This window comes from Ursus americanus, chromosome 1, assembly GCF_024610735.1.
Source record: "Ursus americanus isolate L20-20 chromosome 1, mUrsAme1.1.p, whole genome shotgun sequence".
Classification (NCBI taxonomy): domain Eukaryota; kingdom Metazoa; phylum Chordata; class Mammalia; order Carnivora; family Ursidae; genus Ursus; species Ursus americanus.
Window position 1 is genome coordinate 13,542,948 of NC_142127.1, and position 26,174 is coordinate 13,569,121.

General features: G+C 37.9%; 1 protein-coding gene and 1 pseudogene across 4 annotated transcripts in view; one reads left to right on the top strand and one right to left on the bottom strand.

Moving 5' to 3' along the window:
* The window catches only part of DPP10 (dipeptidyl peptidase like 10), a 648,232-nt gene that overhangs the window by 400,519 nt on the left and 221,539 nt on the right, over nucleotides 1–26,174 (bottom strand). The gene's annotated exons all lie outside the window — the stretch shown is intronic.
* LOC123796578 (heterogeneous nuclear ribonucleoprotein A1-like) lies at nucleotides 3,093–10,479 on the top strand (annotated as a pseudogene).

Consider the following 26,174-nt stretch of genomic DNA (forward strand, 5'->3'; position numbering starts at 1 on the left):
ACCGATTCAGGGAGCTGCATATGATACTGATCAGCAACTTAATCAAACAGCATTATTTGAGGATATCACATGTACAGGACACCCTGTTAAACACGACAAAGATATAAAATGTCATTCCCGTATTCATAACTACAATCTAGATGGGGAGACAATAGAAATATATGTGACAATTCGAATCCAATGCAGAAAAACTTAAAATGAAGTAGAAAACTGTGTACAGTGACCTATAAGTTTAATTTAGAGCAAAGATTTTTATCTATAAAATTATTCACCAAGATTCTGAAGTGTGTTGTAAAGCCAGCACTAGGTAGCTTTTACAAAAATGGATGCACAAGGGCAGGGAATCTCATATGCAAGCTTGAACAAACTTTAATTAGTGGAGTAAGGCAAACAGGGGAAGGCCTAGAAAGAAAGTCAGAGGTATGTCTGAGTTGGTAATAAGGGGTCACTGAAACCTCTGGAGGTTGTCATAGGGCTGAACTGTGTCCCCACCAAATTCATGCACTGAGGCTATAACCCCAGTATTTCACAATGTGACTGCATTTGCAGCTAGAGACTTTAAAGAAGTCAAAACGAAGCTGTTAGAGTACGGCTTAATCCAGTTTTAATCCCGAAGAGAAATTTGGACACACAACAGTGACCCTGGGGAGCACATGTACAGAAAGATGACTATGTAAAGAGGCAGCAAGAGGGTGACCAGCTGCAAGCCTAAGAGAGAGACCTCAGAGGAGACCAACTCTGCCAGCATTTTGACCTTGGACTTCCAGCTCCAGAAATGTGAGAAAATAAATGTCTGTGGTTTAAGACACCCAGTCTGTAGTACTTTTCCATGGCAGCCCTAGCAAGCTAATACACAGGTGAGGAGTATATTACCTGAAAACTCTTTGGAGAATTTGAACTTTTTTTTTTTTTTTTTTCTACGCCATTAGAAATAAAACACTGGGGCAAAGGATGAACTCATTTATTTCTCCTTGGTCAAAATGATCTTGGTCTTTTTTTTGATCTTGAACTCTTTTATGACACCCTCAACTCTTGATAACATTGATACCACTACTCTTAGCAAGTAAGTCTAACACTGTTATTATTTTTCTAATCCATATAGTCAAGAAAGATAAATATATTTTCAAAAACTGTCTGGATACAGAGGAGCAGATGGTCATTTGACCTCTAGAGTAAAATCTGTGCCACTATGAACAAATGATAATGGGGTTACACTTAAAAATCTACTTTGTTTAGACCCCTATTTTATAATAGCCTGGTAATTTCAGGAAAATATTATGCTTGATATGAACTATTTTGGTAGTTCTTTGAAATCTTTACCTCTCAAAGAAAATTATATCATGCTAGGAGAAATGCTTTTTAAAAAAAGGTTTTATTCACCCACTTCATTAGTGTTATGGAGAGGTAACATTTAAGCCAGTTATTTTTTTCTTTTTCTTTTTTTGTTTTTGTTTTTTACTTTTTTTGTTTATTTAGTGAGTTTGAATGACTCATAGAGGCCTATAAAACTCTTTTATTTATTTAAGAAGGAATTTTAATATCTTCCACCTTCCCCAGAGTACCTTCAAAAGCTAAGGCCTGTGTTTCAACAGTCCTTCCGCTTCCATTTCCAGAGCCCTGTGGCGCTGCGGTAAGTCATTTCACTTCTCTGGGGATCTGTATTCTTACTGAAGACGACTGCAAGCCGTCCTCTGTCCTCTAACTTCAGAAGCTTTAAGATACCAAGAATCTGAAATTTTCAGTTCCAATTTTTAAAATGGAAATTTGATCATGTCACTTTTCACTTAAAACATTGGGTTGTCTCCTCATGGCTTCTGGAATCAATTCCAAAGTTCTTTATATATGTGATAAAACCCAAAGTAAGTCAATCTCTGTGTAATAGTCCAACTACATCCCACTTCCCTCCATCAGTGCCCACACCCTACATGTAATAAACTTCATGTCTACATTCTATTAACTAGAGACTCCTTTAAGGTTCTAGAATAAACCACATTCTCTCATCAATGGACCTACGTATATGCTATTTCACTGGCCCAAATACCCTAATATATCACCTTCACCTACTTGACCTGGCCAACAACAATTCATGCTTCCTATCTCAGCTTAGATTTTGCTGCCTTTATAAACCATGCCAGACAGATCAGGTCTGAGAAGCTAATTTGTCTTTTCATTACATCCTTTAACCAAACCTTTCCAAAATAAGGCCCTCCATGAACTAGAGAAAGTAACAAATTCCAAAAGCTCTTTCTATTCTTCTTTGAAGATACACGAAGGCCCAGAAAGCCAGAAACCTTAAATTGATCATTAATGAAAGCAACATTATCCTTTTTCCACATGCCCCAATTTGCCCTGACATGGGATTTCTAGCAGCAATCAGAATTCAAAGGTTATAAATGTTGTTTGCATTATACTGAAAACTCACTTAATGGTTATGATTAATATAAAGAATTAAACTCTATAAAACAATGTATTTGTAGAATATTAGCTTCATTATACTATAGATCATGGCCAATGAAATTGATAAAAAACAAACTATATTAAATATATTCTGATCTATAAACTAGCATGGCTCATCTAATATACTGTCCTGAGCTTAATACTGTCCTGAAAATATCCAATATGATTATACTTACTTGGTACAGCACTTTTTTTTTACTACACCTTGAAATTACATACATATGTGTATGTGTATTTAATATTCTTGAGCTTTCAGTATAGCATTCTTTCAATGAGAACACATAGCTTTATATATGATGTATAAATATTGAAAATAGAACACTAGAAAAACAAAATGTAGCTCAACAATTTAGATCCTTATGACTGACACTTTTTTGACTTTTCTATTAATACAATATCAAAGTGACTGCCTCTCCTTAAAAGAAATTAGTTATTGACAGTGAAACACAGCATAGCTTATGAAACAAAAGATCAGCAAAGATTAGAGGGGCTCAGTAGGTTTTACTGACTCTACAGCTTTCCAGTAACTCTAGGCTTGAGGGGGAAGAAAGCAAAATAATGTAAAATGACATTAAGCTCTCTGCCTGTGGACATGTCCCAGTAAGCATATTCAAGTCTCCCCTCCTGCCGCCATCATGTCTAAGTAAGAGTCTCCCAAAGAGCCTGAACAGCTGCGGAAGCTCTTTATGGGAGGTCTGAGCTTTGAAACCACAGATGAGCATCTGAGGAGCCATTCTGAGCAACGGGAATCCTCACAGAATATGTGGCAATGAGAGATCCAAACACCAAGCATCCCCGAGGCTTTGGGTTTGTCATGTACACCACTGTGGAGAAGTTGGATGCAGCCATGAATGCAAGGCCATACAAGGTGGATGGAAGAGTTGTGGAACCAAAGAGGGATGTCTCAAGAGAAGATTCTCAAAGACCTGCTGCCCACTTAACCATGAAAAAAAATTTTTGTTGGTGGCAATAGACACTGAAGAACATCATCTAAGAGATTATTTTGACGTAGTATTCAGTGATTCACTCGTTGCATATAAAAACTCTCATGTGCTCATCACAACACATCAAAAACTAATGATGTACTATACAGTGGCTAACTGAACATAATAAAAATAAACAAACAAATAAATAAATTTGAAAAAAAATATTTTTTTTGAACAGTATGGGAAAATGGAAGTGATTGACATCATGACTGACCAAGGCAGTGGCAAGAAGAGTTTGCTTTTATAACATTTGATGACCATGGCGTTTGGGCGCCGGGAAGCGGCAGCCACCTGCACAGGGGAGCGGGCGGACTCACGGAGGGCACCCACGAGAGAGCGGACTGAGACCGGTGAGGCGTGAACGCACACCACCAGGCATCTCCCGGAACACCGGAATCCCGGTGTGCTCACGGGATCCAGACTGAGACCGGGAGCTCCCGGAGCGCGCGCGGGGCGGCTGGCGGCTGGTGGGCCACCTGCACGGGGGAGCGGGCGGACTCAGGGTCGGCACCCGCGAAACAGCAGACTGAGACCCTGAACCGGGTGCGCGCGCCACCAGGCTTCTCCCGAAACTCCGGAATCGAGGTGTGCTCACCGGGCATAGACTGAGACCGGGAGACCCGGGAGCGCGCGGGGCGGCCGGTGGCTGGTGGCATTAGAAACACAAAGGACAGAGACGCGCCGGCCCTGGAAGTGAGGGCAGGGACGCCGGGTTGGTGCGCACATCCCGGGACGCTGCAGGGTTGAGCAGCACCAACAGTAACAGAGATAAAGTGGCCAGAACATCAGTGGAGAACGGGCCGCAATCCCTCTGTTCTGCGACAATGCAGCCTCTGCTGCTCTGACCCTCAGAAGAGGCATAGCCGGCCGCCAGGGAAAGCTGCCAGAGAACAAAAGCCTGGAAATACCGGCTCAGAGAGCGCCCATCCCCATCCTCCCTCGCAGGGGACATGGAGACTCTACCCAAACAGGGTTGCCTGAGTAGCGGCGCGGCAGGCCCCTCCCCCAGAACACAGAAGGCAGGCTGAAAAATCAAGAAGCCCACAACCTGAGGCGCCTGGGTGGCGCAGTCATTGAGGGCCTGTCTCCGGCTTAGGGCGTGATCCCGCCGTTCCGGAAAGGAGTCCCTCATCGGGCTCCTCCGCTGGGAGCCTGCTTCTTCCTCTCCCACTCCCCTGCTTCTGTTTCGTTCTTGCTGACTGTCTGTCTCCCTCTCTCAGATAAGTAAATAAATAAATTCTTTAAAGAAGCCCACATCTCTAAGATCCCTATAAAACAAGGGGCACGGCCTGGGACCCAGTCAATAATTTGGGCTCTGGACAACTCCGCAACCTCTCCTCATCAGAATGACAAGAAGGAGAAGCCCCCCCCCCCCCCCCCGCCAGCAAAGAAAAGACAGTGAGTCTGTGGCCTCTGCCACAGAAATAACGGATATGGATGTAACCAAATTATCAGAAATGGAATTCAGAGTAACAATGGTCAAGATGATGAGTAGACTTGAAAAAAGTATTAAGGAAAATGTTACTGAGAATATAGAATTCCTAAGGGCGGAAATGAGAGCGAATTTGACAGAAATTAAAAATTCTATGAGCCAAATGCAGGCAAAACTAGAGGCTCTGACGGCCAGGGTCACCGAAGCAGAGGAAAGGGTTAGTGAATTGGAGGATGGGTTAATAGAGGAAAAAATGAAAATAGAAGATGGTCTTAAAAAAATCCACGCCCACGAATGTTGGCTACGGGAGATTACTGACTCAACGAAACGATCCAATATTAGAATCATCGGCATCCCCGAGGGGGTGGAGAAAAACAGAGGTCTAGAAGAGATATTTGAACAAATTGTAGCTGAAAACTTCCCTAATCTAGCAAGGGAAACAAACATTCGTGTCCAAGAGGCAGAGAGGACCCCTCCCAAGCTCAACCACGACAAACCTAGGCCACGTCACGTCATAGTGCATTTCGCAAATATTAGATCCAAGGATACAGTATTGAAAGCGGCCAGGGCAAAGAAATTTCTCACGTACCAAGGCAAAGGCATCAGAATTACATCAGACCTGTCTACACAGACTTGGAATGAGAGAAAGGGTTGGGGGAGCATTTTTAAAGCTCTTTCAGAGAAAAACATGCAGCCAAGGATCCTTTATCCAGCAAGGCTGTCATTCAGAATTGATGGAGAAATAAAGACATTTCAGAATCGACAGTCACTAACCAATTTTGTAACCACGAAACCAGCCCTACAGGAGGTATTATGGGGGGTTCTATAAAAGTAAAAAGGCCCCAAGAGTGATACAGAACAGAAAGTCACAGCCAATACAAACAAAGACTTTACTGACAACATGGCAGCATTAAAAGCATATCTCTCAGTACTCAGTCTTAATATTAATGGTTTAAATTCTCCCTTACAACGCCACAGGGTTGCAGATTGGATAAAAAGAAATGACCCATCCATTTGCTGTCTACAAGAGACTCATTTCGAACCCAAAGATGCATTCAGACTGAGAGTAAGGGGATGGAGTACCATCTTTCATGCAAATGGACCTCAAAAGAAAGCTGGGGTAGCAATTCTCATATCAGATAAACTGGATTTTAAACTACAGACTATAGTTAGAGATGCAGAAGGGCACTATATTATTCTTAAAGGAAGTATTCAACAAGTGGATATGACAATTATAAATATATATGCCCCCAAGGGGAGCAGCAAGATACACAAGCCAACTCTTAACCAGAATAAAGAGACATATAAATAAAAATACATTAATAGTAGGGGACCTCAACACTCCACTCTCAGAAATAGACAGAACACCCTGGCAAAAACTAAGCAAAGAATCAAAGGCTTTGAATGCCATACTCGACGAGTTGGACCTCTTAGATATATATAGAACACTACACCCCAGAACCAAAGAATACTCATTCTATTCTAATGCCCATGGAACATTCTCAAGAATAGACCATGTTCTGGGACACAAAACAGGTCTCAGCCGATACCAAAAGATTGAAATTATCCCCTGCATATTCTCAGACCACAACGCTCTGAAATTGGAACTCAACCACATGGAAAAATTTGGAAGAAACTCAAAAACTTGGAGACTAAGAACCATCCTGCTCAGGAATGACTCGATAAACCAGGAAATCAAAAATCAAATTAAACAATTTATGGAGACCAATGAGAATGAAAATACAACAGTCCAAAACCTATGGGATACTGCAAAGGCAGTCCTAAGGGGGAAATACATAGCCATCCAAGCCTCACTCAAAAAAATAGAAAAATCTAAAATGCAGTTTTTATATTCTCACCTCAAGAAGCTGGAACAGCAACAGAGGGACAGGCCTAATGAACGCACGAGGAAGCAGTTGACCAAAATCAGAGCTGAAATCAATCAAGCAGAAACCAGAAGTACAGTAGAGCAGATCAACAGGACTAGAAGCTGGTTCTTGGAGAGAATCAATAAAATTGACAGACCACTGGCAAGACTTATCCAAAAGAAAAGAGAAAGGACCCAGATTATTAAAATTATAAATGAAAAAGGAGAGGTCACAACGAACACCATTGAAATTGGAAGGATTATTAGAAATTTTGATCAACAGCTATATGCCAATAAACTAAGCAATCTGGAAGAGATGGAATCCTTCCTGGAAACCTATAAATTACCAAGATTGAAACAGGAAGAAATTGATTTCTTAAACAGGCCAATTAATTATGAAGAAATTGAGTCAGTGATAAACAACCTTCCAAATAACAAAACTCCAGGCCCGGACGGTTTTCCTGGGGAATTCTACCAAACATTCAAAGAAGAAATAATACCTATTCTCCTAAAGCTATTTCAAAAAATAGAAACAGAAGGAAAGCTACCAAACTCATTCTATGAGGCCAATATTACCTTGATCCCCAAACCAGGCAAAGACCCCCTCAAAAAGGAGAATTACAGACCGATTTCCCTAATGAATATGGACGCCAAAATCCTCAACAAGATACTTGCTAATAGAATCCAACAGTTCATTAAAAGGATTATCCATCACGATCAAGTGGGATTCATACCTGGGATGCAAGCGTGGTTCAATATTCGCAAATCAATCAGCGTGATACATCATATCAACAAGAAAAGACTCAGGAACCATATGATCCTCTCAATCTATGCCGAAAAAGCATTTGACAAAATACAGCATCCTTTCCTGATTAAAACCCTTCAGAGTGTAGGAATAGAAGGTACATTTCTCAATATCATAAAAGCCATCTATGAAAAGCCTACTGCAAATATTATTCTCAATGGGGAAAAGCTGGAAGCCTTTCCCTTAAGATCAGGAACACGACAAGGATGCCCACTCTCGCCACTATTATTCAACATAGTACTAGAAGTCCTTGCAACAGCAATCAGATGACAAAAAGGGATCAAAGGTATTCAAATCGGCAAAGAAGAAGTCAAAATGTCTCTCTTCGCAGATGACATGATACTCTATATGGAAAACCCAAAAGAAGCCACTCCCAAACTATTAGAAGTTATAGAGCAATTCAGTAACATGGCAGGATACAAAATCAATGCTCAGAAATCAGTTGCATTTCTGTACACGAATAACGAGAATGGAGAAAGAGAAATTAGGGAATCCATCCCATTAAAATAGCACCAAAAACCATACGTTACCTTGGAATTAACTTAACCAGAGACGTAAAGGACCTTTATTCTAGAAACTATAAATCACTCTTAAAAGACATTGAGGAAGACATAAAAAGATGGAAAGATATTCCATGCTCATGGATCGGAAGAATTAACATAGTTAAAATGTCCATGCTACCCAGAGCAATCTACACTTTCAATGCTATCCCGATCAAAATACCGATGACATTTTTCAAAGAACTGGAACAAATAGTCCTTAAATTTGTATGGAACCAGAAAAGACCCCGAATCTCCAAGGAACTGTTGAAAAGGAAAAACAAAGCTGGGGGCATCACTATGCCGGATTTCGAGCTGTACTACAAAGCTGTGATCACAAAGACAGCATGGTACTGGCACAAAAACAGACACACAGACCAATGGAACAGAATAGAGAGCCCAGAAATGGACCCTCAGCTCTTTGGGCAACTAATATTTGATAAAGCAGGAAAAAACATCCGGTGGGAAAAAGACAGTCTCTTCAATAAATGGTGCTGGGAAAATTGGACAGCTACATGCAAAAGAATGAAACTTGACCACTATCTCACACCATACACAAAAATAAACTCCAAATGGATGAAAGACCTCGATGTGAGACAGGAATCCATCAAAATTCTAGAGGAGAACATAGGCAGCAACCTCTACGACATCGGCCAAAGCAACCTTTTTCATGATACATCCCCAAAGGCAAGAGAAATAAAAGATACAATGAATTTATGGGACTTCATCAAGATTAAAAGTTTCTGCACAGCCAAGGAAACAGTCAGAAAAACTAAGAGGCAGCCCACGGAATGGGAGAAGATAATTGCAAATGACACTACAGATAAAGGACTGGTATCCAAGATCTACAAAGAACTTCTCAAACTCAATACACGAGAAACAAATAAATCAAAAAATGGGCAGAAGATATGAACAGACACTTTTCCAATGAAGACATACAAATGGCTAACAGACACATGAAAAAATGTTCAAAATCATTAGCCATCAGGGAAATTCAAATCAAAACCACACTGAGATACCACCTTACACCAGTTAGAATGGCAAAAATAGACAAGGCAAGAAACAACGATTGTTGGAGAGGATGTGGAGAAAGGGGATTCCTCCTACATTGTTGGTGGGAATGCAAGTTGGTACAGCCCCTCTGGAAAACAGTGTGGAGATCCCTTAAAAAGTTAAAAATTGAGCTACCCTATGATCCAGCCATTGCACTACTGGGTGTTTACCCCAAAGATACAGACGTAGTGAAGAGAAGGGCCATATGCACCCCAATGTTCATAGCAGCAACGTCCACAATAGCTAAATCGTGGAAGGAGCCGAGATGCCCTTCAACAGATGACTGGATTAAGAAGTTGTGGTCCATATATACAATGGAATATTACTCAGCTATCAGAAAGAACGAGTTCTCAACATTTGCTACAACATGGACGGCACTGGAGGAGATAATGCTAAGTGAAATAAGTCAATCAGAGAAAGACAACTATCATATGATTTCTCTCATCTATGGAACATAAGAACTAGAATGATCAGTAGGGGAAGAAAGGGATAAAGAAAGGGGGGGGTAATCAGAAGGGGGAATGAAACATGAGAGACTATGGACTATGAGAAACAAACTGAGGGCTACAGAGGAGAGGGGGGTGGGGGAATGGGATAGGCCGGTGATGGGTAGTAAGGAGGGCACATATTGCATGGTGCACTGGGTGTTATACACAACTAATGAATCATCGAGCCTTACATCGAAAACCGGGGATGTACTGTATGGTGACTAACATAATATAATAAAAAATCATTATTAAAAAAAATAATAATAACATTTGATGACCATGACTACGTAGATAAGACTGTCACTCAAGAATACCATACTGTAACTGGCCACAAGTATGAAGTAAGGACCAGCCTACCTAAGCAAGAGATGGCTAGAGCTTCATCCAGCCAGAGAGGTTAAAGTGGTTCTGGAAACCTTGGCAGTGGTCACGGAGGTGGTTTTGGTGGGAATGACGACTTTGGTCATGGAGGGAACTTCAGCAGATGAGGAGGCTTTGGTGGCAGTTGAGGTGGTGGTAGATATGGTGGCAGCAGGGATGGCTATATCAGATTTGGTAATGATGGAAACAATTTTGGAGGTGGTACAAGCTCTAATGATTTTGGCAATTACAACAATCAATCTTCAAATTTTGGACCCACGAAAGGAGGAAATTTTAGAGGCAGGTGCTCTGGTCCCTATGGTGGTAGAGGCCAATACTTTGCCAAACCATGAAACCGAGCTGGCTGTGGCGGTTCCAGCAACAGCAGCAGCTACGGCAGTAGCAGAAGGTTTTCATTACTGCCAGGAAACAAAGCTTAGCAGGAGAGAAGAGCCAGAGAAGTGACAGGGAAGCTACAGGTTACAACAGATTTGTGAATTCAGCCAAACAGAGTGATGGCAGGGCCTCGCTGCTACAAACAAGACTTGTTTTGGACAATACTCATGTGTATGGGTAAAAACTTGAGGATGATATATGTGACTAATTATACAACAGGTTATCTTAGTTTCTGTTCTGTGGAAAGTGCAAAGCATTCCAACAAAGGGTTTTAGTGTAAATTTTTGTGCACACATGGTATTGATTGCTAAATGTAATAGTCTGATCATGATGCTGAATAACTGTCTTTTTAAAAAAATAAATAAATAAAATGGCATTAAAACGTGAGGCTTTGTGTTAAATTCCCATTTGGCAACACAAGACTAAATTAATTGGAGAAGGATTATTATATCAGCAAGTAGAGAATATTTTCACAGAACCATGGAAATTTGTGTCCAGAAGGGACCTCAAACACCATGAGGACCCATTTCTATTATTCATATGTAAAGATGAGCACACAAATAGCTGACTTGTCCCGAATTATACAAGCATTTACTGGGAGAACTCACATCCTAGTAGCCTAAGTTAGTACCATTTCTGTTATGACACTAAGATTCTCCTAACTGACAGATCATCTTATTACCTAGCTCTTTAATTTACTAAAATCTATTTACTGAAAAAAGGGAAACGAATAAGTGAACTGGCTTAACTGTAAAGATATTATGATTCCCTCATTTATCACCCCTATAACTCACTTTATATTTTTCTCCCATTCATTTGGAGGAGAAAAAAAATATTTTTAAAGATTTTATTTTATTTATTTATTTATTTATTTATTTATTTATTTATTTATTTATAAGAGAGAAAGAGAGAGAGACGGAGGGAGAGTGAGAAAGAGAATCCCAAGCAGACTCCATGCTGAGCGTGGAGCCTGATGTGGGGCTTGATCTCATGACCCCAAGATCATAACCTGAGCTGAAATCAAGAGTCAGACGCTTAACTGACTGAGCCACCCAGATGTCCCAGGAGGAGAAAAAAATAAATATTTTCTTTTTGGTCTCAGCTTAAGAAAATGAACATTGGACCACCTCCTTATGAATACTAATCTATAATTATGATAAAGGGTTATTTATTATGTATATGTGCTAACATCATATTCAGTGTATTACACACATTTCACTGCATCTTTAAGGATTAGATATTGTTACCCCCGATATATAGATTTGGAAACCGTAGTTTAGAGAGGTTAGCTGATGACGCTCATGAAGTTATTAGGATGAAGATCCAAGTCTCAAAGGTAGACCTGTCTGACATCAAAACTGTTTGCTATCTCATATACCACTTCAAAATCTCTTCCTTCAATGCCAGTATTTGTCCTGAATGTTCTTACAGCACTTTGAATACACCCTACGTTAGCTGTCATGAGATAGAATGGTCTCAAAATATGATCGTGCTCCATGATCAGTGTCATCGTGTAAGGTGTCAGTATGATCTCTGTCCAGCAGCCAGGTCTTTATATTAACTGGATTCATTAGAAAACTTAGATGTATGAATGGAGAGGTCCATGTTGTTAATCATTATTCCACTGTTGTATGGTCACGCTTTGGAAGACTCTAGATTAGTAAATATTTTCTGAATATTGCAAACTAATCAAAAACAATGGCATCGATAAGTCACATATTAGGTAAATGCTGATTTCCGCTCTAAGTTCTAAAACAATCTACTATCCTCATGTGCTGCCCAAAATGCACAGCCATCAGCTCTCCTGAGCAACTCTCCTTTCCCTTCACTCTTCTTTTCCTTCCAATGCCACAAGCTTTAGCCTAAGAGACCTCATGAAACCAACAGAAGGATCTCAAACAGTGACAGTCAGAAAGACAATGCAGTATATTTTGTGTGCAGGTTATTTGTAAGGGAAAAGATAACTAGTATAAGATGATATCGACTATGAAGATAGACAACAACTCCGGGATGCAGTCAATAATCCTGGGATGGAGCTCTGCATTTCACACAAAGTATTTCATCTCTCCTAATTCATATTCCTTACTAAAATGAGGCAGCTGGATTCCAATTTTTACTGAGGTCCAGAGAGTTTTGGTGTTTGGTTTAATGTGTCTCTATACACCTTACACATAGGGTAAAATTGGAGCATGTGATCGTATGACATCTTCAGAAAGAAAAGTTGTTTACATCATGAGTTAAATACAACCATTAAGAAGCTTTTTTTTTTTTTTAAGACACTTCATTTCTTTCTCAACATTAAAATTAAGGGTTAAAGAAAACTGGCATGCTGAATGAAAGACAGAAAAAGAGATCATTTCAGTAACGGCCAGTACCTCTATTTACATCAGGGCATAAAGACAGAACAACGACAAAAAAGAGCAACATCATGTGATAGTTAATTCCCGTGGCGAAGAAACTTAGAGCCTGTTTTCCACGACGATGCAGCTGCGGAACACATACAACTTATCATCAACAGAAATGTCATCTCCCCTTTAGCAGAAAACACCAGTTGGTTAACATGTAATTATTAGTGACTAAAAATAGCCCTTGTGGGAATTATCTGAGCTTAGCTTTGTTCCCTTGGATGATCGTGCTTCAGCTTGGTTGTTTGTGTGTGGTCAACGAGCATCTACGGGGACACAAACCATTTCAACTCGAGGGCTGCTTTTTGTTCAAGCAACTTAAAACAAATAGTACTTCAGTATCTCTAAGTTTTCAGTCTCTTCAGTAAGAACTAAAGAAGCAAAAATCATATAACAATATAAGTAACTGATTTAGTAAAGAATCTTGCTGGATGTAGAACTCCTTTATCCATCACAAGAAAATAGTAACAATTCTGACATTCTCCTTACTGCCCCCATGGCGACTAAGGTGTGTACTTTAGCTTTGATGTGATGAGAGCTTCGTTTCAGGTTAGATTAGGAGCCGTTTTGTAACAAATGGGTTACACTAAGTAATGAAATACTCATCAATTACAGGGAAGCCTCATTGAGTAAGGCTATGAGCGTCACATTTTATGAAAGGAAACATGTTTACCAAAGGAGTATTCACTCAGAGACTAAGAGAAATAGTTATATATTGAATATCGCTTTGCTGTGACTGGTGTTTTCAAGGATTCCCCTCATCCCCACACAAGAAGTTGAGCTACCCCAGACCATGATTGCTATTTGTTAGTGGTGGGGGGTTACAACTCCTGGGTGCTTCCCTAACCAGGACTCTTCTCGTCTTCCCACCCAGCGACACTGTTCTAGAGATAAGCACACGTGGCGTTGTAATATTAGGTTCAGTAAGGTTATTATTTAATTTAAATCAGTTACTTATTCATGAAATATTTGTTGAATTTCAAGTGTCAAGAACATGTGAGACGAAGGGGATAGAACATCTGCACGATAAAAACAATGCCCTGCCAGAGTACTAGAGGGCGAGCAAAAATGAAAATTATTACATAAATGATTAATCAATCATCATTTTCAAAAGAGCCAAGAAGTCAGACAGCTTGTCATAAGTGAGCTATAGTAAACTCCATGTAGCTGAATGTTACAGAATGAGTGTATGCACACGCGTGCATGTGTGTGATTATTTTAAGAGTACCTAAATGCAGGCAGAGGGAATACTGCAGTTGGGTGCATTTGGTCTGCTGTGATAACAATTTGAAAACTGATTTCATTAAGTTGACAGGATTATAATCATTTCTGACATTACTGGAAGTAGGGTTTGTTTTTTTTTTAAGATATACTTCCTCCCTTCCTCCCTTCCTCCCTTCCTTTTTCTTTCCCTTTCTTTTGCTTCCTTCCCTTCCTTCCTTTCTTCCCTTCTTCCTTTCTTCCCATCTTTCTTTCTTCCTTCCTTTTCTTTTCTTTTCTCTTCTCTTTTCTTTCCTTTTCCTTCCCTTCCTTTCCCCTTCCTCTTCCTTCCTTTCTTTCTTTCTTTCTTTCTTTCTTTCTTTCTTTCTTTCTTTCTTTCTTTCTTCTTTCTCTCTCTCTCTCTCTCTTTCCTTCCTTCCTTCCTTCCTTCCTTCCTTCCTTCCTTCCTTCCTTCCTTCCTTCCTTCCTTCCTTTCTTTCTTGAGTGCAAGAAGTGGGAGGGAGAGAGGGAGAGAGAATCTCAAGCAGACCCTACACTGAGTACAGAGCCTGACAAGGGGCTTGATCTCATGACCCTGAGATCATATTCAGGGCTGAAATCAAGATTTGGTTACTTAACCACTGAGCCACCCAGGAGACCCTCTGGGAGTAGCTCTGATCGCAAAAGGAGCAAAGGAGAAAAGATGAATTATTCAGATACCAGCTTTATGATTTGGTGAAGGAAAACTGAGGAAGTTACGTCTGGTTTCTTTCAAGAAGTTGAAAACGTGTATTTGACTCCTTTTGCCATGACCACAGGGGGATTACAAACATATTCTTCTAAGCTTAATTTTCAAGGGTTAAAAAAAGAAATAGGCTTTTGGGGCGCCTGGGTGGCTCAGTCATTAAGTGTCTGCCTTCGGCTCAGGGCATGATCCTGGCGTTACGGGATCGAGCCCCGCATCAGGTTCCTCCACTGGGAGCCTGCTTCTTCCTCTCCCACTCCCCCTGCTTGTGTTCCCTCTCTATCTGGCTGTCTGTCTCTGTCAAATAAATAAATAAAATCTTAAAAAAAAAAAAAAGAAATAGGCTTTAAAGTTTCTACAGTACCATAATATTGTATCATATAACATATATATTACATATAATTACATATGACAAATTGATAATTTGTAGCATACACATTTCCTCATAATCATACATGTAACATGTTATATGTATGATGCATGTTGTAATATTTCACATATTATACATGATATATATTGCATATATAGCAATATTTGTCATATATAAAAGCCATATTATATATCATATGTATGTTTTGAGTTTTTAGTTGACACAATTGCAAGAGTCATGTTTTTTGAGAATGTACATTTATGGAATGTAAAGCAAATGCCATTAAATAATTCCTCTCCCCAACATGTACTGAGCACTGAACATGAGCACGATGATGTGAAAAGCCCCCCCCCCTTTTTTTTTTCTGTCCTCAGGAGGTTTATATTCCGGAGGGAAGAAAATTTCAAAATCAGGAATTCTAGCACAGCATTTGAAATGCCACAGTGGTAGTTTACTCATGACCCTATTGGAAGTATAAAGAAAGAAGTAGAGCTGGCTGAATCAACCTGGAGGGCTGCAAAGTACTTGTCCAAGCAGTTTCTGGAACGCATCCACTCCTCTCTACCTCCACTGCCATCACCCTGGTCAGAACCACTTCCATCCCCCACTGATCTACCACAATTACCTGCTAACCAGTCCAAGACCCGAGCTGCCCTTGGCCGCTGATGATCTCCAGCTGCCTGACTGATCTTCTTCCAGAGAAGATCATTTCCTGTCAACCTCCTACTTGAGAGCTTCCTGTCAAACTCAGAGTAGAATCCAAATGTCATCCCACAACATAAAGCCTCTAAAGAGTGTGGAACTTATCTACCTCTGTGACTTTATTTCAAAATACCCTCCTAGTTTACTCAATACCCCAGAATTTAATACCTTACTACAGTCTTTAGAAAAAAAAAAAAAATTACATTTGTTCCCACCTCCGCAAGTGTACATCTCCACTCCCTTCTTCCTAACACATTTCCTTCCTGTGTCTCCATGTGGGAGGGCTTCCCAGGTTTCACTGGCTGGTCAATGTCACTGCCTCAGGCAAGTTTTCCCTGAGCGTGATTAGTTCCCGTGCTCCGGCCCCATCCTACCACTTTTTCTTTTTCTTTCTTCATGGCACTTAACAAGACCTTGTTCATTTAATTGTTTATTGCCTGATCACCATCCCTAATCTTATAATGCATGCTCCGTAAAACCTCGACCATCTCCTCATATTTACTACTGACAACTAAACCAGGGCTTGGCAAATATTTGTGACAGATAAAAGCATAAAACCCAAGTGGACTGTGAGTATGATCACTAGATTTACCAAATAAAAACACAGAACATCTAAATTTGAAATTTAGATAAACAAAAAATATTACTTTAGTATAAACATGCTGCAAATATTGCATGAGCTATGATAAAATGTGGGGCTCTTCACTGCAGCATGGTTCAAACAAATCAATCATAAAGGGCATTTTGGGATAATTAGAAATATTTTAAAACATTTTAAAATTGTATTATTGTATTATTGTTAAATTGATTAGATGTGATAATGATGGTTTAGTTATGAGGACAATGTATTTTTTCTAGATGCATACTGAAGGATTTAAAGGTTAAATAGCATGATGTCTATGATATAATTATGTAAACAAGCAAAAAATAGTTGATGAAGCAAATAAGGCAACATTTTTACATGATGTTTGAAGCCAAGAAGTATGTGTGGAGGGAGTAACCTCTGAGGGTCCTCTTGTTCCATCCTTCCTAACTCTCACTAGAGCCTTCCACTGCTAGAAACAGGTGGGAGAGGTGGAGGAGGCTAAAAATCCCAGCTGAACTAATCTGCCTCCCTTAGCACAGAGGTGGGCAGGCTAAGGTGTAGTGTATGTATAAGAACACAGAGACCCAGGACCTGATGAAATTTCATTATACTCTTCTATTTGGTATGGCTGAAATTATTTATAATACAAAGAAAATAAAAACATAGATATTTGCAAGATCTATATCTGTATTTGCAACTTTTTAAGGGGATGTCCTATGCCTATCACATTTTAGTATTCTCACATAGCTTATAGCTATTTTTTTTTGATAACTGAACCTGTAATCAATAAATACTGATAGGTAGGGGCACCTGGGTGCCACAGCGTCTGACTTTTGGTTTCAGCTTAGGTAGTGATCTCAGGCTCAGGGTTGTGGGATCAAACCCCACATCAGGCTCTGCACTTGGTGCAGAGTCCTCTTAGGATTCCCTCTCCCTCTGCCCTTGCCCCCTCTCCCCCTCAAATAAATAAATCTCTAAAAATATATATGCTGACAGGTAAAAATATATTTAAAAGTGATTCTATACTGTGACACAATTTTCTACTTTTACTTGGAAAATGTTCTACTTTCACTTTATCCTTTTAATTAATAGTATTTCAATTACTCTGGCCGCCTTAACAAAGGTTGCCCAATACAATTAATTCCCTAGAAGATTTTGAGTAATCAATATAAGGTACATAAATTGTCTAAGTATTAATTCTTCCATTGTATAACATATATTTAAAATACAAACTTAATGAATCTTAGTATTCAATCTTGTCTGTTTGGCCAACCTTAATTCCTCCATATGGTTAAGTTAGTCTTAGGATATAATTTCAGCTCATTTGTTGGTCTTTGGCAATTTTGTTGACCAAAATGTGTATCACACCTTATGTAACATAAGTATATGTAGGTATAAAGATGCTGGATTCTAATGTATTTAATTTTTAGGTAAATATTCCATATTTGGTCAAGTTTCTTATGCTCTATTTGTTCTTTTGGGGTTAATATTTAAAAAAAAAAATAAGTAAGGCAGTCTTTCAGTGAGGCAGCCCTGCATTGCAGGGAAATTATCTTAACCTTTTCTGGTTAATACAATAAGCAAATGCAGTAATATAAAAGATGAGTAATCTACCATAATATATTCAAAATCATTATTCCATAAGCAACACAAATTATAAATAAAATTATTAAATATGCTTTTGATAAATATCAATTGATAATGCTATGGCAAAATAAGCATAAAACCAGTGACTACAAATTAAAACAATTCTTAGACTAACTTGGCAAAGTTGCAAATGGCAGAAACCCAGTCTGAACTAGCTTAAGCAAAACAGGATTTCCAGGTTTGTTCACTGGCGTGTTATTTATCCCACTCAATATTCAGTGTGATTGTCTAAAGAGGCAGATTGTTCATTCTGGCCATAATTATAGATGATCATATTTGTGAAGACAGGTTTTCTCCCTAATCTATGTAACGTTTTTTTTTTGGTCTTCCCGCATTAGCTAGGACTTGCAGTAGGATGAGTATCATGTTGTAAAGGAGTGGTGCGAGGGAACATCCTTGCTTCATTCTAGTGGAACAGCTTCTAGCTTCTTACCATGAAGTATAATGATAGGCACACGGATTTTTGCACATATTCTATATCAAGTGGAGGAAATTCTTCTCTATTCTTAGTTTACCGATAGTTTCATCATCAATGGGTTGGATTCTGTCAAATGATTTTTCTGCACTATTTGATATGCTCATGTACTTTTTTCTTTTTCAGCCTGTTAACGTGTTGGATGTTATTAACTGGTTTTTGAACACTCAACCAGCCTTGCATTCCTGGGAGAAACTCGACTTGATCATGATGTATAATCCTTTTTATACACTGCTGCATTTGACCTGCTAATATTTTGTTGAGGATTTCAGCATCTATGCTCATGAGAAATGCTGGTGTGCAGTTTTCTTTTCTTGTAATATCTTTGTCTGGGTTTAGTATTAGGGTAATAATGCTAGCCTCACAGAATGAATTAAAAAGTACTCCCTCTGCTTCTGTCTTCTGAAAGTAATTGTAGAGAATGGTATAACTTCTTAAATTTGATAGAACTCACCATCTGAGCCCGGTGCTTTCTGTTTTGGAAGGTTATTAATATTAATGCAATTTCTGTTGAATAGACCTATTGTCTATTTCTTCTTGTGGGAGTTTTTGCAGATTATGTCTTTCAAGGAATTGATCCAGGAACTGGTTACCAAGTTTGTAAACATAAAGTTATCCTCTTAATGTTCATGGGACAGCTAGTGATTCCCGTCTTTCATTTATGTTCTTAGCAATATTTGTCCTCTCTCTTTTTTTCTTAGTTAGCCTGGCTAGAGGCATATTGATTTTACTGAGATCTTTCCAAAGAACTAGCTTTTGTTGTTGTTTTTTTTTTTTTATTTTTCTCTATTAATTTCCTGTTTTAATTTCATTGATTTTTTTTTTTGCTTTAAATCATTGTATTTCTTTTCCTCTGCTGTTTGTATTTAATTAGCTCTTTTCTAGTTTTCTAAAATGAAAACTTAGATTACTGATTTCCCAACACTTTTTGTCTTCGGTCTCTTTACTTCTTCCCTTACTTCCAATAGCCTATTTTAAAATTATAATTGAATGGGTGGGAATTCAGAAGGTGAATGTGAGATTAAAAACTATTCCAGCCTATGCTCTGCTTGACAGCAAATCACCCATACTTTCACTGCATATCTTCTCTCCACTAAAAAACAATTTAGATGGGAGAAAAGACCTAATAATGTGAATTGAACACAAACATGGCATTGGAAAGAGACCTTTAGAAAAAATGAGATCTCTTTAGTGTAATTCAGGTCCCGAATGCCAGGCTGGAAGAGCTAACTAAAAAGAGAGAGAAAGAGGGAGAGAAAGAGAGAGAGAAAAGTGGTGGACTCTCTCTCCTTGATAATATTCTAAATGCCAATCTTTCTAACCCTTGAGGGAAATACTATTAAATCACACCTTTTCCTAAAACTGAGGACAAAACTCAAAATACTTCTAGGTGTTCATATATACAATTTGCACATTGTATTTTTCAGTTCGCAATTCATACTCTAGGAAAGAATACCCCCATTCCCATCCAATCTCACAAAACTTAGGACAAAATGTGTAACAGTTAAAAGAGAAGGAAATTCCCTGGAAAAGCCTCTAGTCTCCATGCAAACAAGGAGACAAAAAAGTATTTGTTTTACATGCTCCTGCCTTCACCCATAGCTCCCTGATTTGTTTTAAGCAAGAGTGGGCTTAACTCCCTCCACTTACTCCCTCTCTCACCACTCACTCATTAACGCCTTGTTCCAGGCTTCATGCTAAACAGTCTAATGTGTTTCCTCCATCAAAGACTATTAGTGATTTTCAAAGTGCTAAATCCATAATGATTTTATGTTATCTTCCTGACTATACTATTTTGAAACATTCTTCCCATTTCTAGTTTCTTCATTTATTTTTCTGGCTTTTTTTTTTTTTTTTCTTTTTCTTTCCTATTCTTACAACCTATGGGAAGAAGCTCCCCTCTGGTATAATGCTCAGATCTCTATCCCCCTCATTCTATTATCAAGGAGCATCTAATCCATTTCCATAGCTTCAATATCACCTCTATAGAGAAGTCTTACAAATCCATTTGTCTAATACCCTGCACAGTATTGCACAGAGATTGATAGCATTCACTTCGTTTTGACTCCCAGCTCAGCTGCAACATTGCAATAATTTTATATAGCCTCCCTAAACATCTATGTTCTCATCTTAAGGAAGTGGAATAAGATTGCCTATCTCACTGGATTGTCCCACTAAACTACTTCACTTATATTGTTATTATCTGAATGTTTAACGACAAATAGACAAGCACTCGATATTTACTAAAGAGTCATTACTTCTACTTTTCCTGCTGGTTTTTGCTAAGTTTTTCCTTCCTCCAGGGAACCTTCCTGATCTCCCTAAATAGGAGGCCCTCCTATGGCTGACTGTATGACCATTACCATAGCACCATCAAACTCTATCACATTAATCCATGCTATATATTTTATATTGCAATATCAGTAACTTGACCACATCAACAACTTCGTTGGTCATAAATTCCTTGAGAGCAGGCAGATATTATGGCTTCATTACACTTAAGTTTCTAGTGCTTAGCATAAATTAAATAATTGGCATGAGGTTACAGTAAAGGTCTGGGCTAGGATTCAACACAAACCTGACACCAATCTGCACTCACTCTTCACACACTGTACCGAGTGACTCGGTAGAGTGCTTAAATCACTCTGACATCAATGATGGCTTTATGTTTACTCCATATGCCAGATTATAAACTCCAGGGGCTGGTCAACTAATCTGGTCTCTGATCAGGATTCATTAAGAACCTTTTTCTCTGGTCCAGTTGCTGAATCAATAGCCAGTTATCACAAGTAATGGCCTCTGGCTGTGTGCTATACCACTGAAAGAATGTCGGCCAATTAAGAGTGTTTCATACTTGCTAAAAGTTTCATCCTGCTGAGCTCAGAGTAGAATCAACTTGGCTTCACCCTGAACGTGGGACACTGCAAAATTACAAAACCTTTTAATACTTATTGAAATCAAGTAGGTTCTATAAAACCCGCAGAGATTTTCTTTTACCTCTGAAGGGTAATGATTACCTTTTCATTCACTGTTCTTAAGTGACATCTAGAAGCTAAAGCAACAGCCAAAAAAGAACTGCAATTTTCCGGAACCATCACCAGAAATTGGTCCTTCAAATTTTTAAAACCAAAGATCTTACATGCACTCTTTTTCTTCTTTCTTTCTAAGGCCTTTCTTATTTTCAGTTGTTTTCCCTTCTATGATGAGAATAGCATTGAGAATTGAGAAGAGCATTTGTCCAATATAGTTCCATGGTCTAAACCATATGAAAAGCAAAACTGCATCTATTAATGAAAAAAATATCTTTCGAATGCAAGACCCCAAGGAATTTTATGCTCTTAACTACATGAATATTAAAAAGACTTTAAAAGCTAGTTAATTACATAGAAAATAAGCATTTGGGGGAAAATTAGCTTAAATTATAATAGGGTCATTGTTAGAGCCACAAAGAAATCAGAACAGCATTCAAACTAATACTCGTCCAATTCAAGAACGTCTTGTACAATATTTCTCATAAGCATCCACTCTGTCACAATTTGAAGACATTTATGGAAAGTATCAACACATTATTTAATGTTCTACTACTCTATTTAGGTTTATTTTTTCTCTTATATTAGGATGAAATAGGGTTCCCTCTAACTTCCCTCTGTGGAAAGTTATCTAGCTATAGCTAAATAAAAATCTATACCATTTTTCAAATGTTCTTTCTTAAAATCTTTGAATATCTATATTATTGTCCCTTTAGTACATTTCTTCTGCAGTGAGGATCACAGCATTCTTAGTAAGCTTGGGTCCATCCCCAAATAATTATACTAAAAATAACACTCAGGAAAAAAAGGCATTATATAACTCTGAGTACATTTAAATTAGTTTGTTTGAAAATCAAACATCTTTAAACTGTGTTTCATAAAATGTTTCACGTTCATGTATTTAAATGGAAAGCCTTGGTTTGCTGTTTCTTAAAAAGATGTGTGCAAGTATTTTCATGAGGCAGGTTTATTTAAGATATCACTTCTGCCATCTGGCAGCAAGATACTCAAATTACAGGAAAAGTATTTGAGGGGTATCAAGAGTTCAACTTGATATTTCATCATGAGAACCTAAATATAAAATTTAAAATATACATGACAGGCATACTATGAAAACAAAGTTTGAAAATGGGATAAACTCATCAACTGATCAAATACAGCTCAATTTTTGTGGAAAATATTAACAGAAAGGGGCTGTGTAAATGAAACACTTGTGTCAAAACAGAACTAGTGGATACTGTCATACTCACGTGGGCAAACCTTTTAAAATTTTAATTTCTGAAACAAAATCAGTTTAATTTGCTCAATAACAAAGGCTACCACAAGTTTTCAGGCAGAAGCATGGCCATTATTGTGTTTTCTTATGTGAAGAAGACAGAATTTCAAAAATTCAGACTCATACAATCTGCTGTTCTTAGAGGTTTTCTAAATGTATTCCTGGGACCAGCAACATCATCTGGCACTTGTCAAAAATGCACGTTTTCAGGCCTAACCTAGACCCAATGAATCACAAACTCTGAGGACGAAGCCCCGCAATCCCTGGTTTAACAAGGCTCCAGGTAATTCTAATGCAGGCTAAAGTTTGGTTTACCTTATGTTTTCTGAGCATGAACGTTTGTAGTAGGTGACAGAGACAGATAAGGGCTCCAAGACACATAATCATTGTTTAAATGTGTCTCTTTGTTTTATTCTATCTTCTCATTTTACAAATTACATAATCCAGATATTAAATTTTTCAATGTTAATTTTATTTATTTATTTATTTATTTATTTATTTATTTATTTATTTATTTATTTATTTATTTAAACAAGGGGTAGAATTAGGACCAGCCCACCAGTTCTTGCACACCATACTACAGCTTCTGGTCCATGTTTATTCTCCTTTCTCCCTGTCTTTAATTATTTTCTCTTTCTCTCAAAATCATCATGCACTACAGTTTTCAAGATCAAACTTCCAATTCTTCATGGCTTAACTCCATTCTAATACGATCAATTAGTGTGTCTTTTTCTGATTTCTAAAACCACCAGAGAGCAAGAATAAATGACCTTCAAATAAGTAAATATAGATTTCAAGGAATTAATGTTTCCAATTCTATAAATAAGCTCTCATATACCCTGTCACCTAGAATAGATGAAACAAACAAAGGACCACAAGGCTAAATGTTTGATAGGGGATTTCAGTTAAACGTATCTTACTTGGACATTTACTTTTTGCGAAAGAATCTTTTTTTCTCCAAATGAGAAACCTCAGTATTAAAACTAGTTTAAAGTGAGACTGTTCTGGTTGAAGCAGAGAATCAGAGCAACTTTTCTCGTAACTGCTCCTTCCATAGCTCCAGAGACACAAATCTGAAACCCAAGTTTTTGCTAATACATTTGACCTAATACATTTTTTCTCTTAATATGTTTACATGTGATACACATAGATTCACAAGGATTACCACAAATGTAACATTGTGGGTTTTGTTATTGTTTTGTATTTGGCTTGGGCAGAATAATCAGTCCATAAACTAAACAACAGAAGAAACAAGAAATTTCTCAGATATTGAGTCGAAAAGCATTCAGGATGCATCTCTACATGTAAAGACACTATTATTTCCTCAACCTCTGACCTGTTATTATTAATTATTATTATTAATCCCATCCTTGCTCATTTAGCAACTTCTATTCATTCTTGAAAACCCTATGAAAGCTTTGTTTTGTTCATCTAAGAAAGTATTTATTTATTCAATGTCTACAATGCTATATACTTTTATCGTTTTTAGAAAAGTTGTGTTAAAGTACACATAATGTAAAATTTACCATTTTAACCATTTTTAAATATACAGTTTTGTAGCATTAAATGTGTTCACATTGTTGTGCAACCATCACCACCATCAATCTCTACAACTGTTTCATCACTGCAATCTAAAACTCTGTCCCCATTAAACAATAACTCCCCATCCCTTTTCTCTTCTGAGCCCCAGGCTAACAACTTTCTACCTTCTGTCTCCATGAGTTTGCCTACAGTAGGGACTTCGTATAAGTGGACTCATACAGTATTTGTCCTTTTATGAGTGGACATTTCACCTAGTATAAGATATTTAAAGTTCATTCATGTTGTAGCGTGCATCAGGATTTCATTTTTTTAAATTGAAATATAACTGACATACAATATCCCATTAGTTTAGGTGTGTGTCATAGTGATTGACATTTTTATACATTACAAAATGATCCCCACAGTAAGTCTCGTTACCATCCGCCACTATACCAAGTTCTTATAATACTGTTGACTATAATCCCTATGACATTATGTCTCCATGATTTAGTTACTGCATAACTAGAAATTTATACTGCTTCACCATTTTTACCTATTTTGTCCACCCACCAACTGCCCCCAGTCTAGTAATAACTGTTTGTCCCCTGCATCTATGAGACTGTTTATATTTTGTTTTGTTTGTTCATTTGTTGTGTTTGTTGGGTTGTGTAAGTTCTTCATATATTTTGGACTGTAAGCCCTGATTAGGTGTATGATTAGCAAATATCTTCTCCCATTTAAAAGTTCTATTTTTTTTTTTAAGATTTTATTTATTTATTTGACAGAGATAGAGACAGCCAGCGAGAGAGGGAACACAAGCAGGGGGAGTGGGAGAGGAAGAAGCAGGCTCATAGCGGAGGAGCCTGATGTGGGGCTCGATCCCATAACGCCAGGATCACGCCCTGAGCCGAAGGCAGACGCTTAACCGTTGTGCCACCCAGGCGCCCCATCTATTTTTCTTTTGTAAAGGCTTTACAACAGAAGGTCAATCTTTCTCCTGTTACCTTAAATTTCTAATATGACACGATACCCAAATATTCTACTGGAATTATTTGCCCACATCTCTATCTCATCCTTGAGCTGTAGAATACCTCATTCCTCTTTCTATTTCCAACAAAAACATAAGTTGGCACATGACAGACAGTCAATAAAGGTACACTTTAATCAAAACTACAGAGAAAAATTAAGGCAATTATTCATGTGAAATTGTTTAAAGACGCAAAGAAAAACTAATTGATTATAATTGAGGCAAATGCTTTTTGTTCATAATAATCCAAACTTCAATTTTCTGTTTTATTGTGATCATATAGATTAGTTTATAAACTGATTTTGTTCTTTTAAATATTTTTGAGAACATTTTCTTTTCATCAATGTTATCGATTTATTTGATTACACTTTTAGTTTAATAAGGCCAAAGATAAGTCACACTGTCTGGATAGTTGTGCGATCATTTGTCATTGGAAATAGGTATACTGAAATATGAATTTCCAGCTATTTTAGGAAAAATTGTCATCTGGTATGCAATCAACTCTTAGGAAACCATCTCAATGAAAGCTCGAACTCAAAAACTCTCTGTTAATACATATAGATCCCATGTTTATTTGAAGTGACTACTATAATTAGTGAAAACAGTCCCTTTTCATCAAGTAAAATTTTTTAAAAATCGTATTATTTGACCAGATAGCAATCAAAGAAATAATGAGATATAAACTTACCATGTGTTAACATATAAAGGCAGTTTGCCAGTATAATAAATATTCCATAATAATGTCAAATCTTACTCAAAGAAAATACTTTGAATTACTTTAAATTAAAAGGAGAATCGACCATTGTAC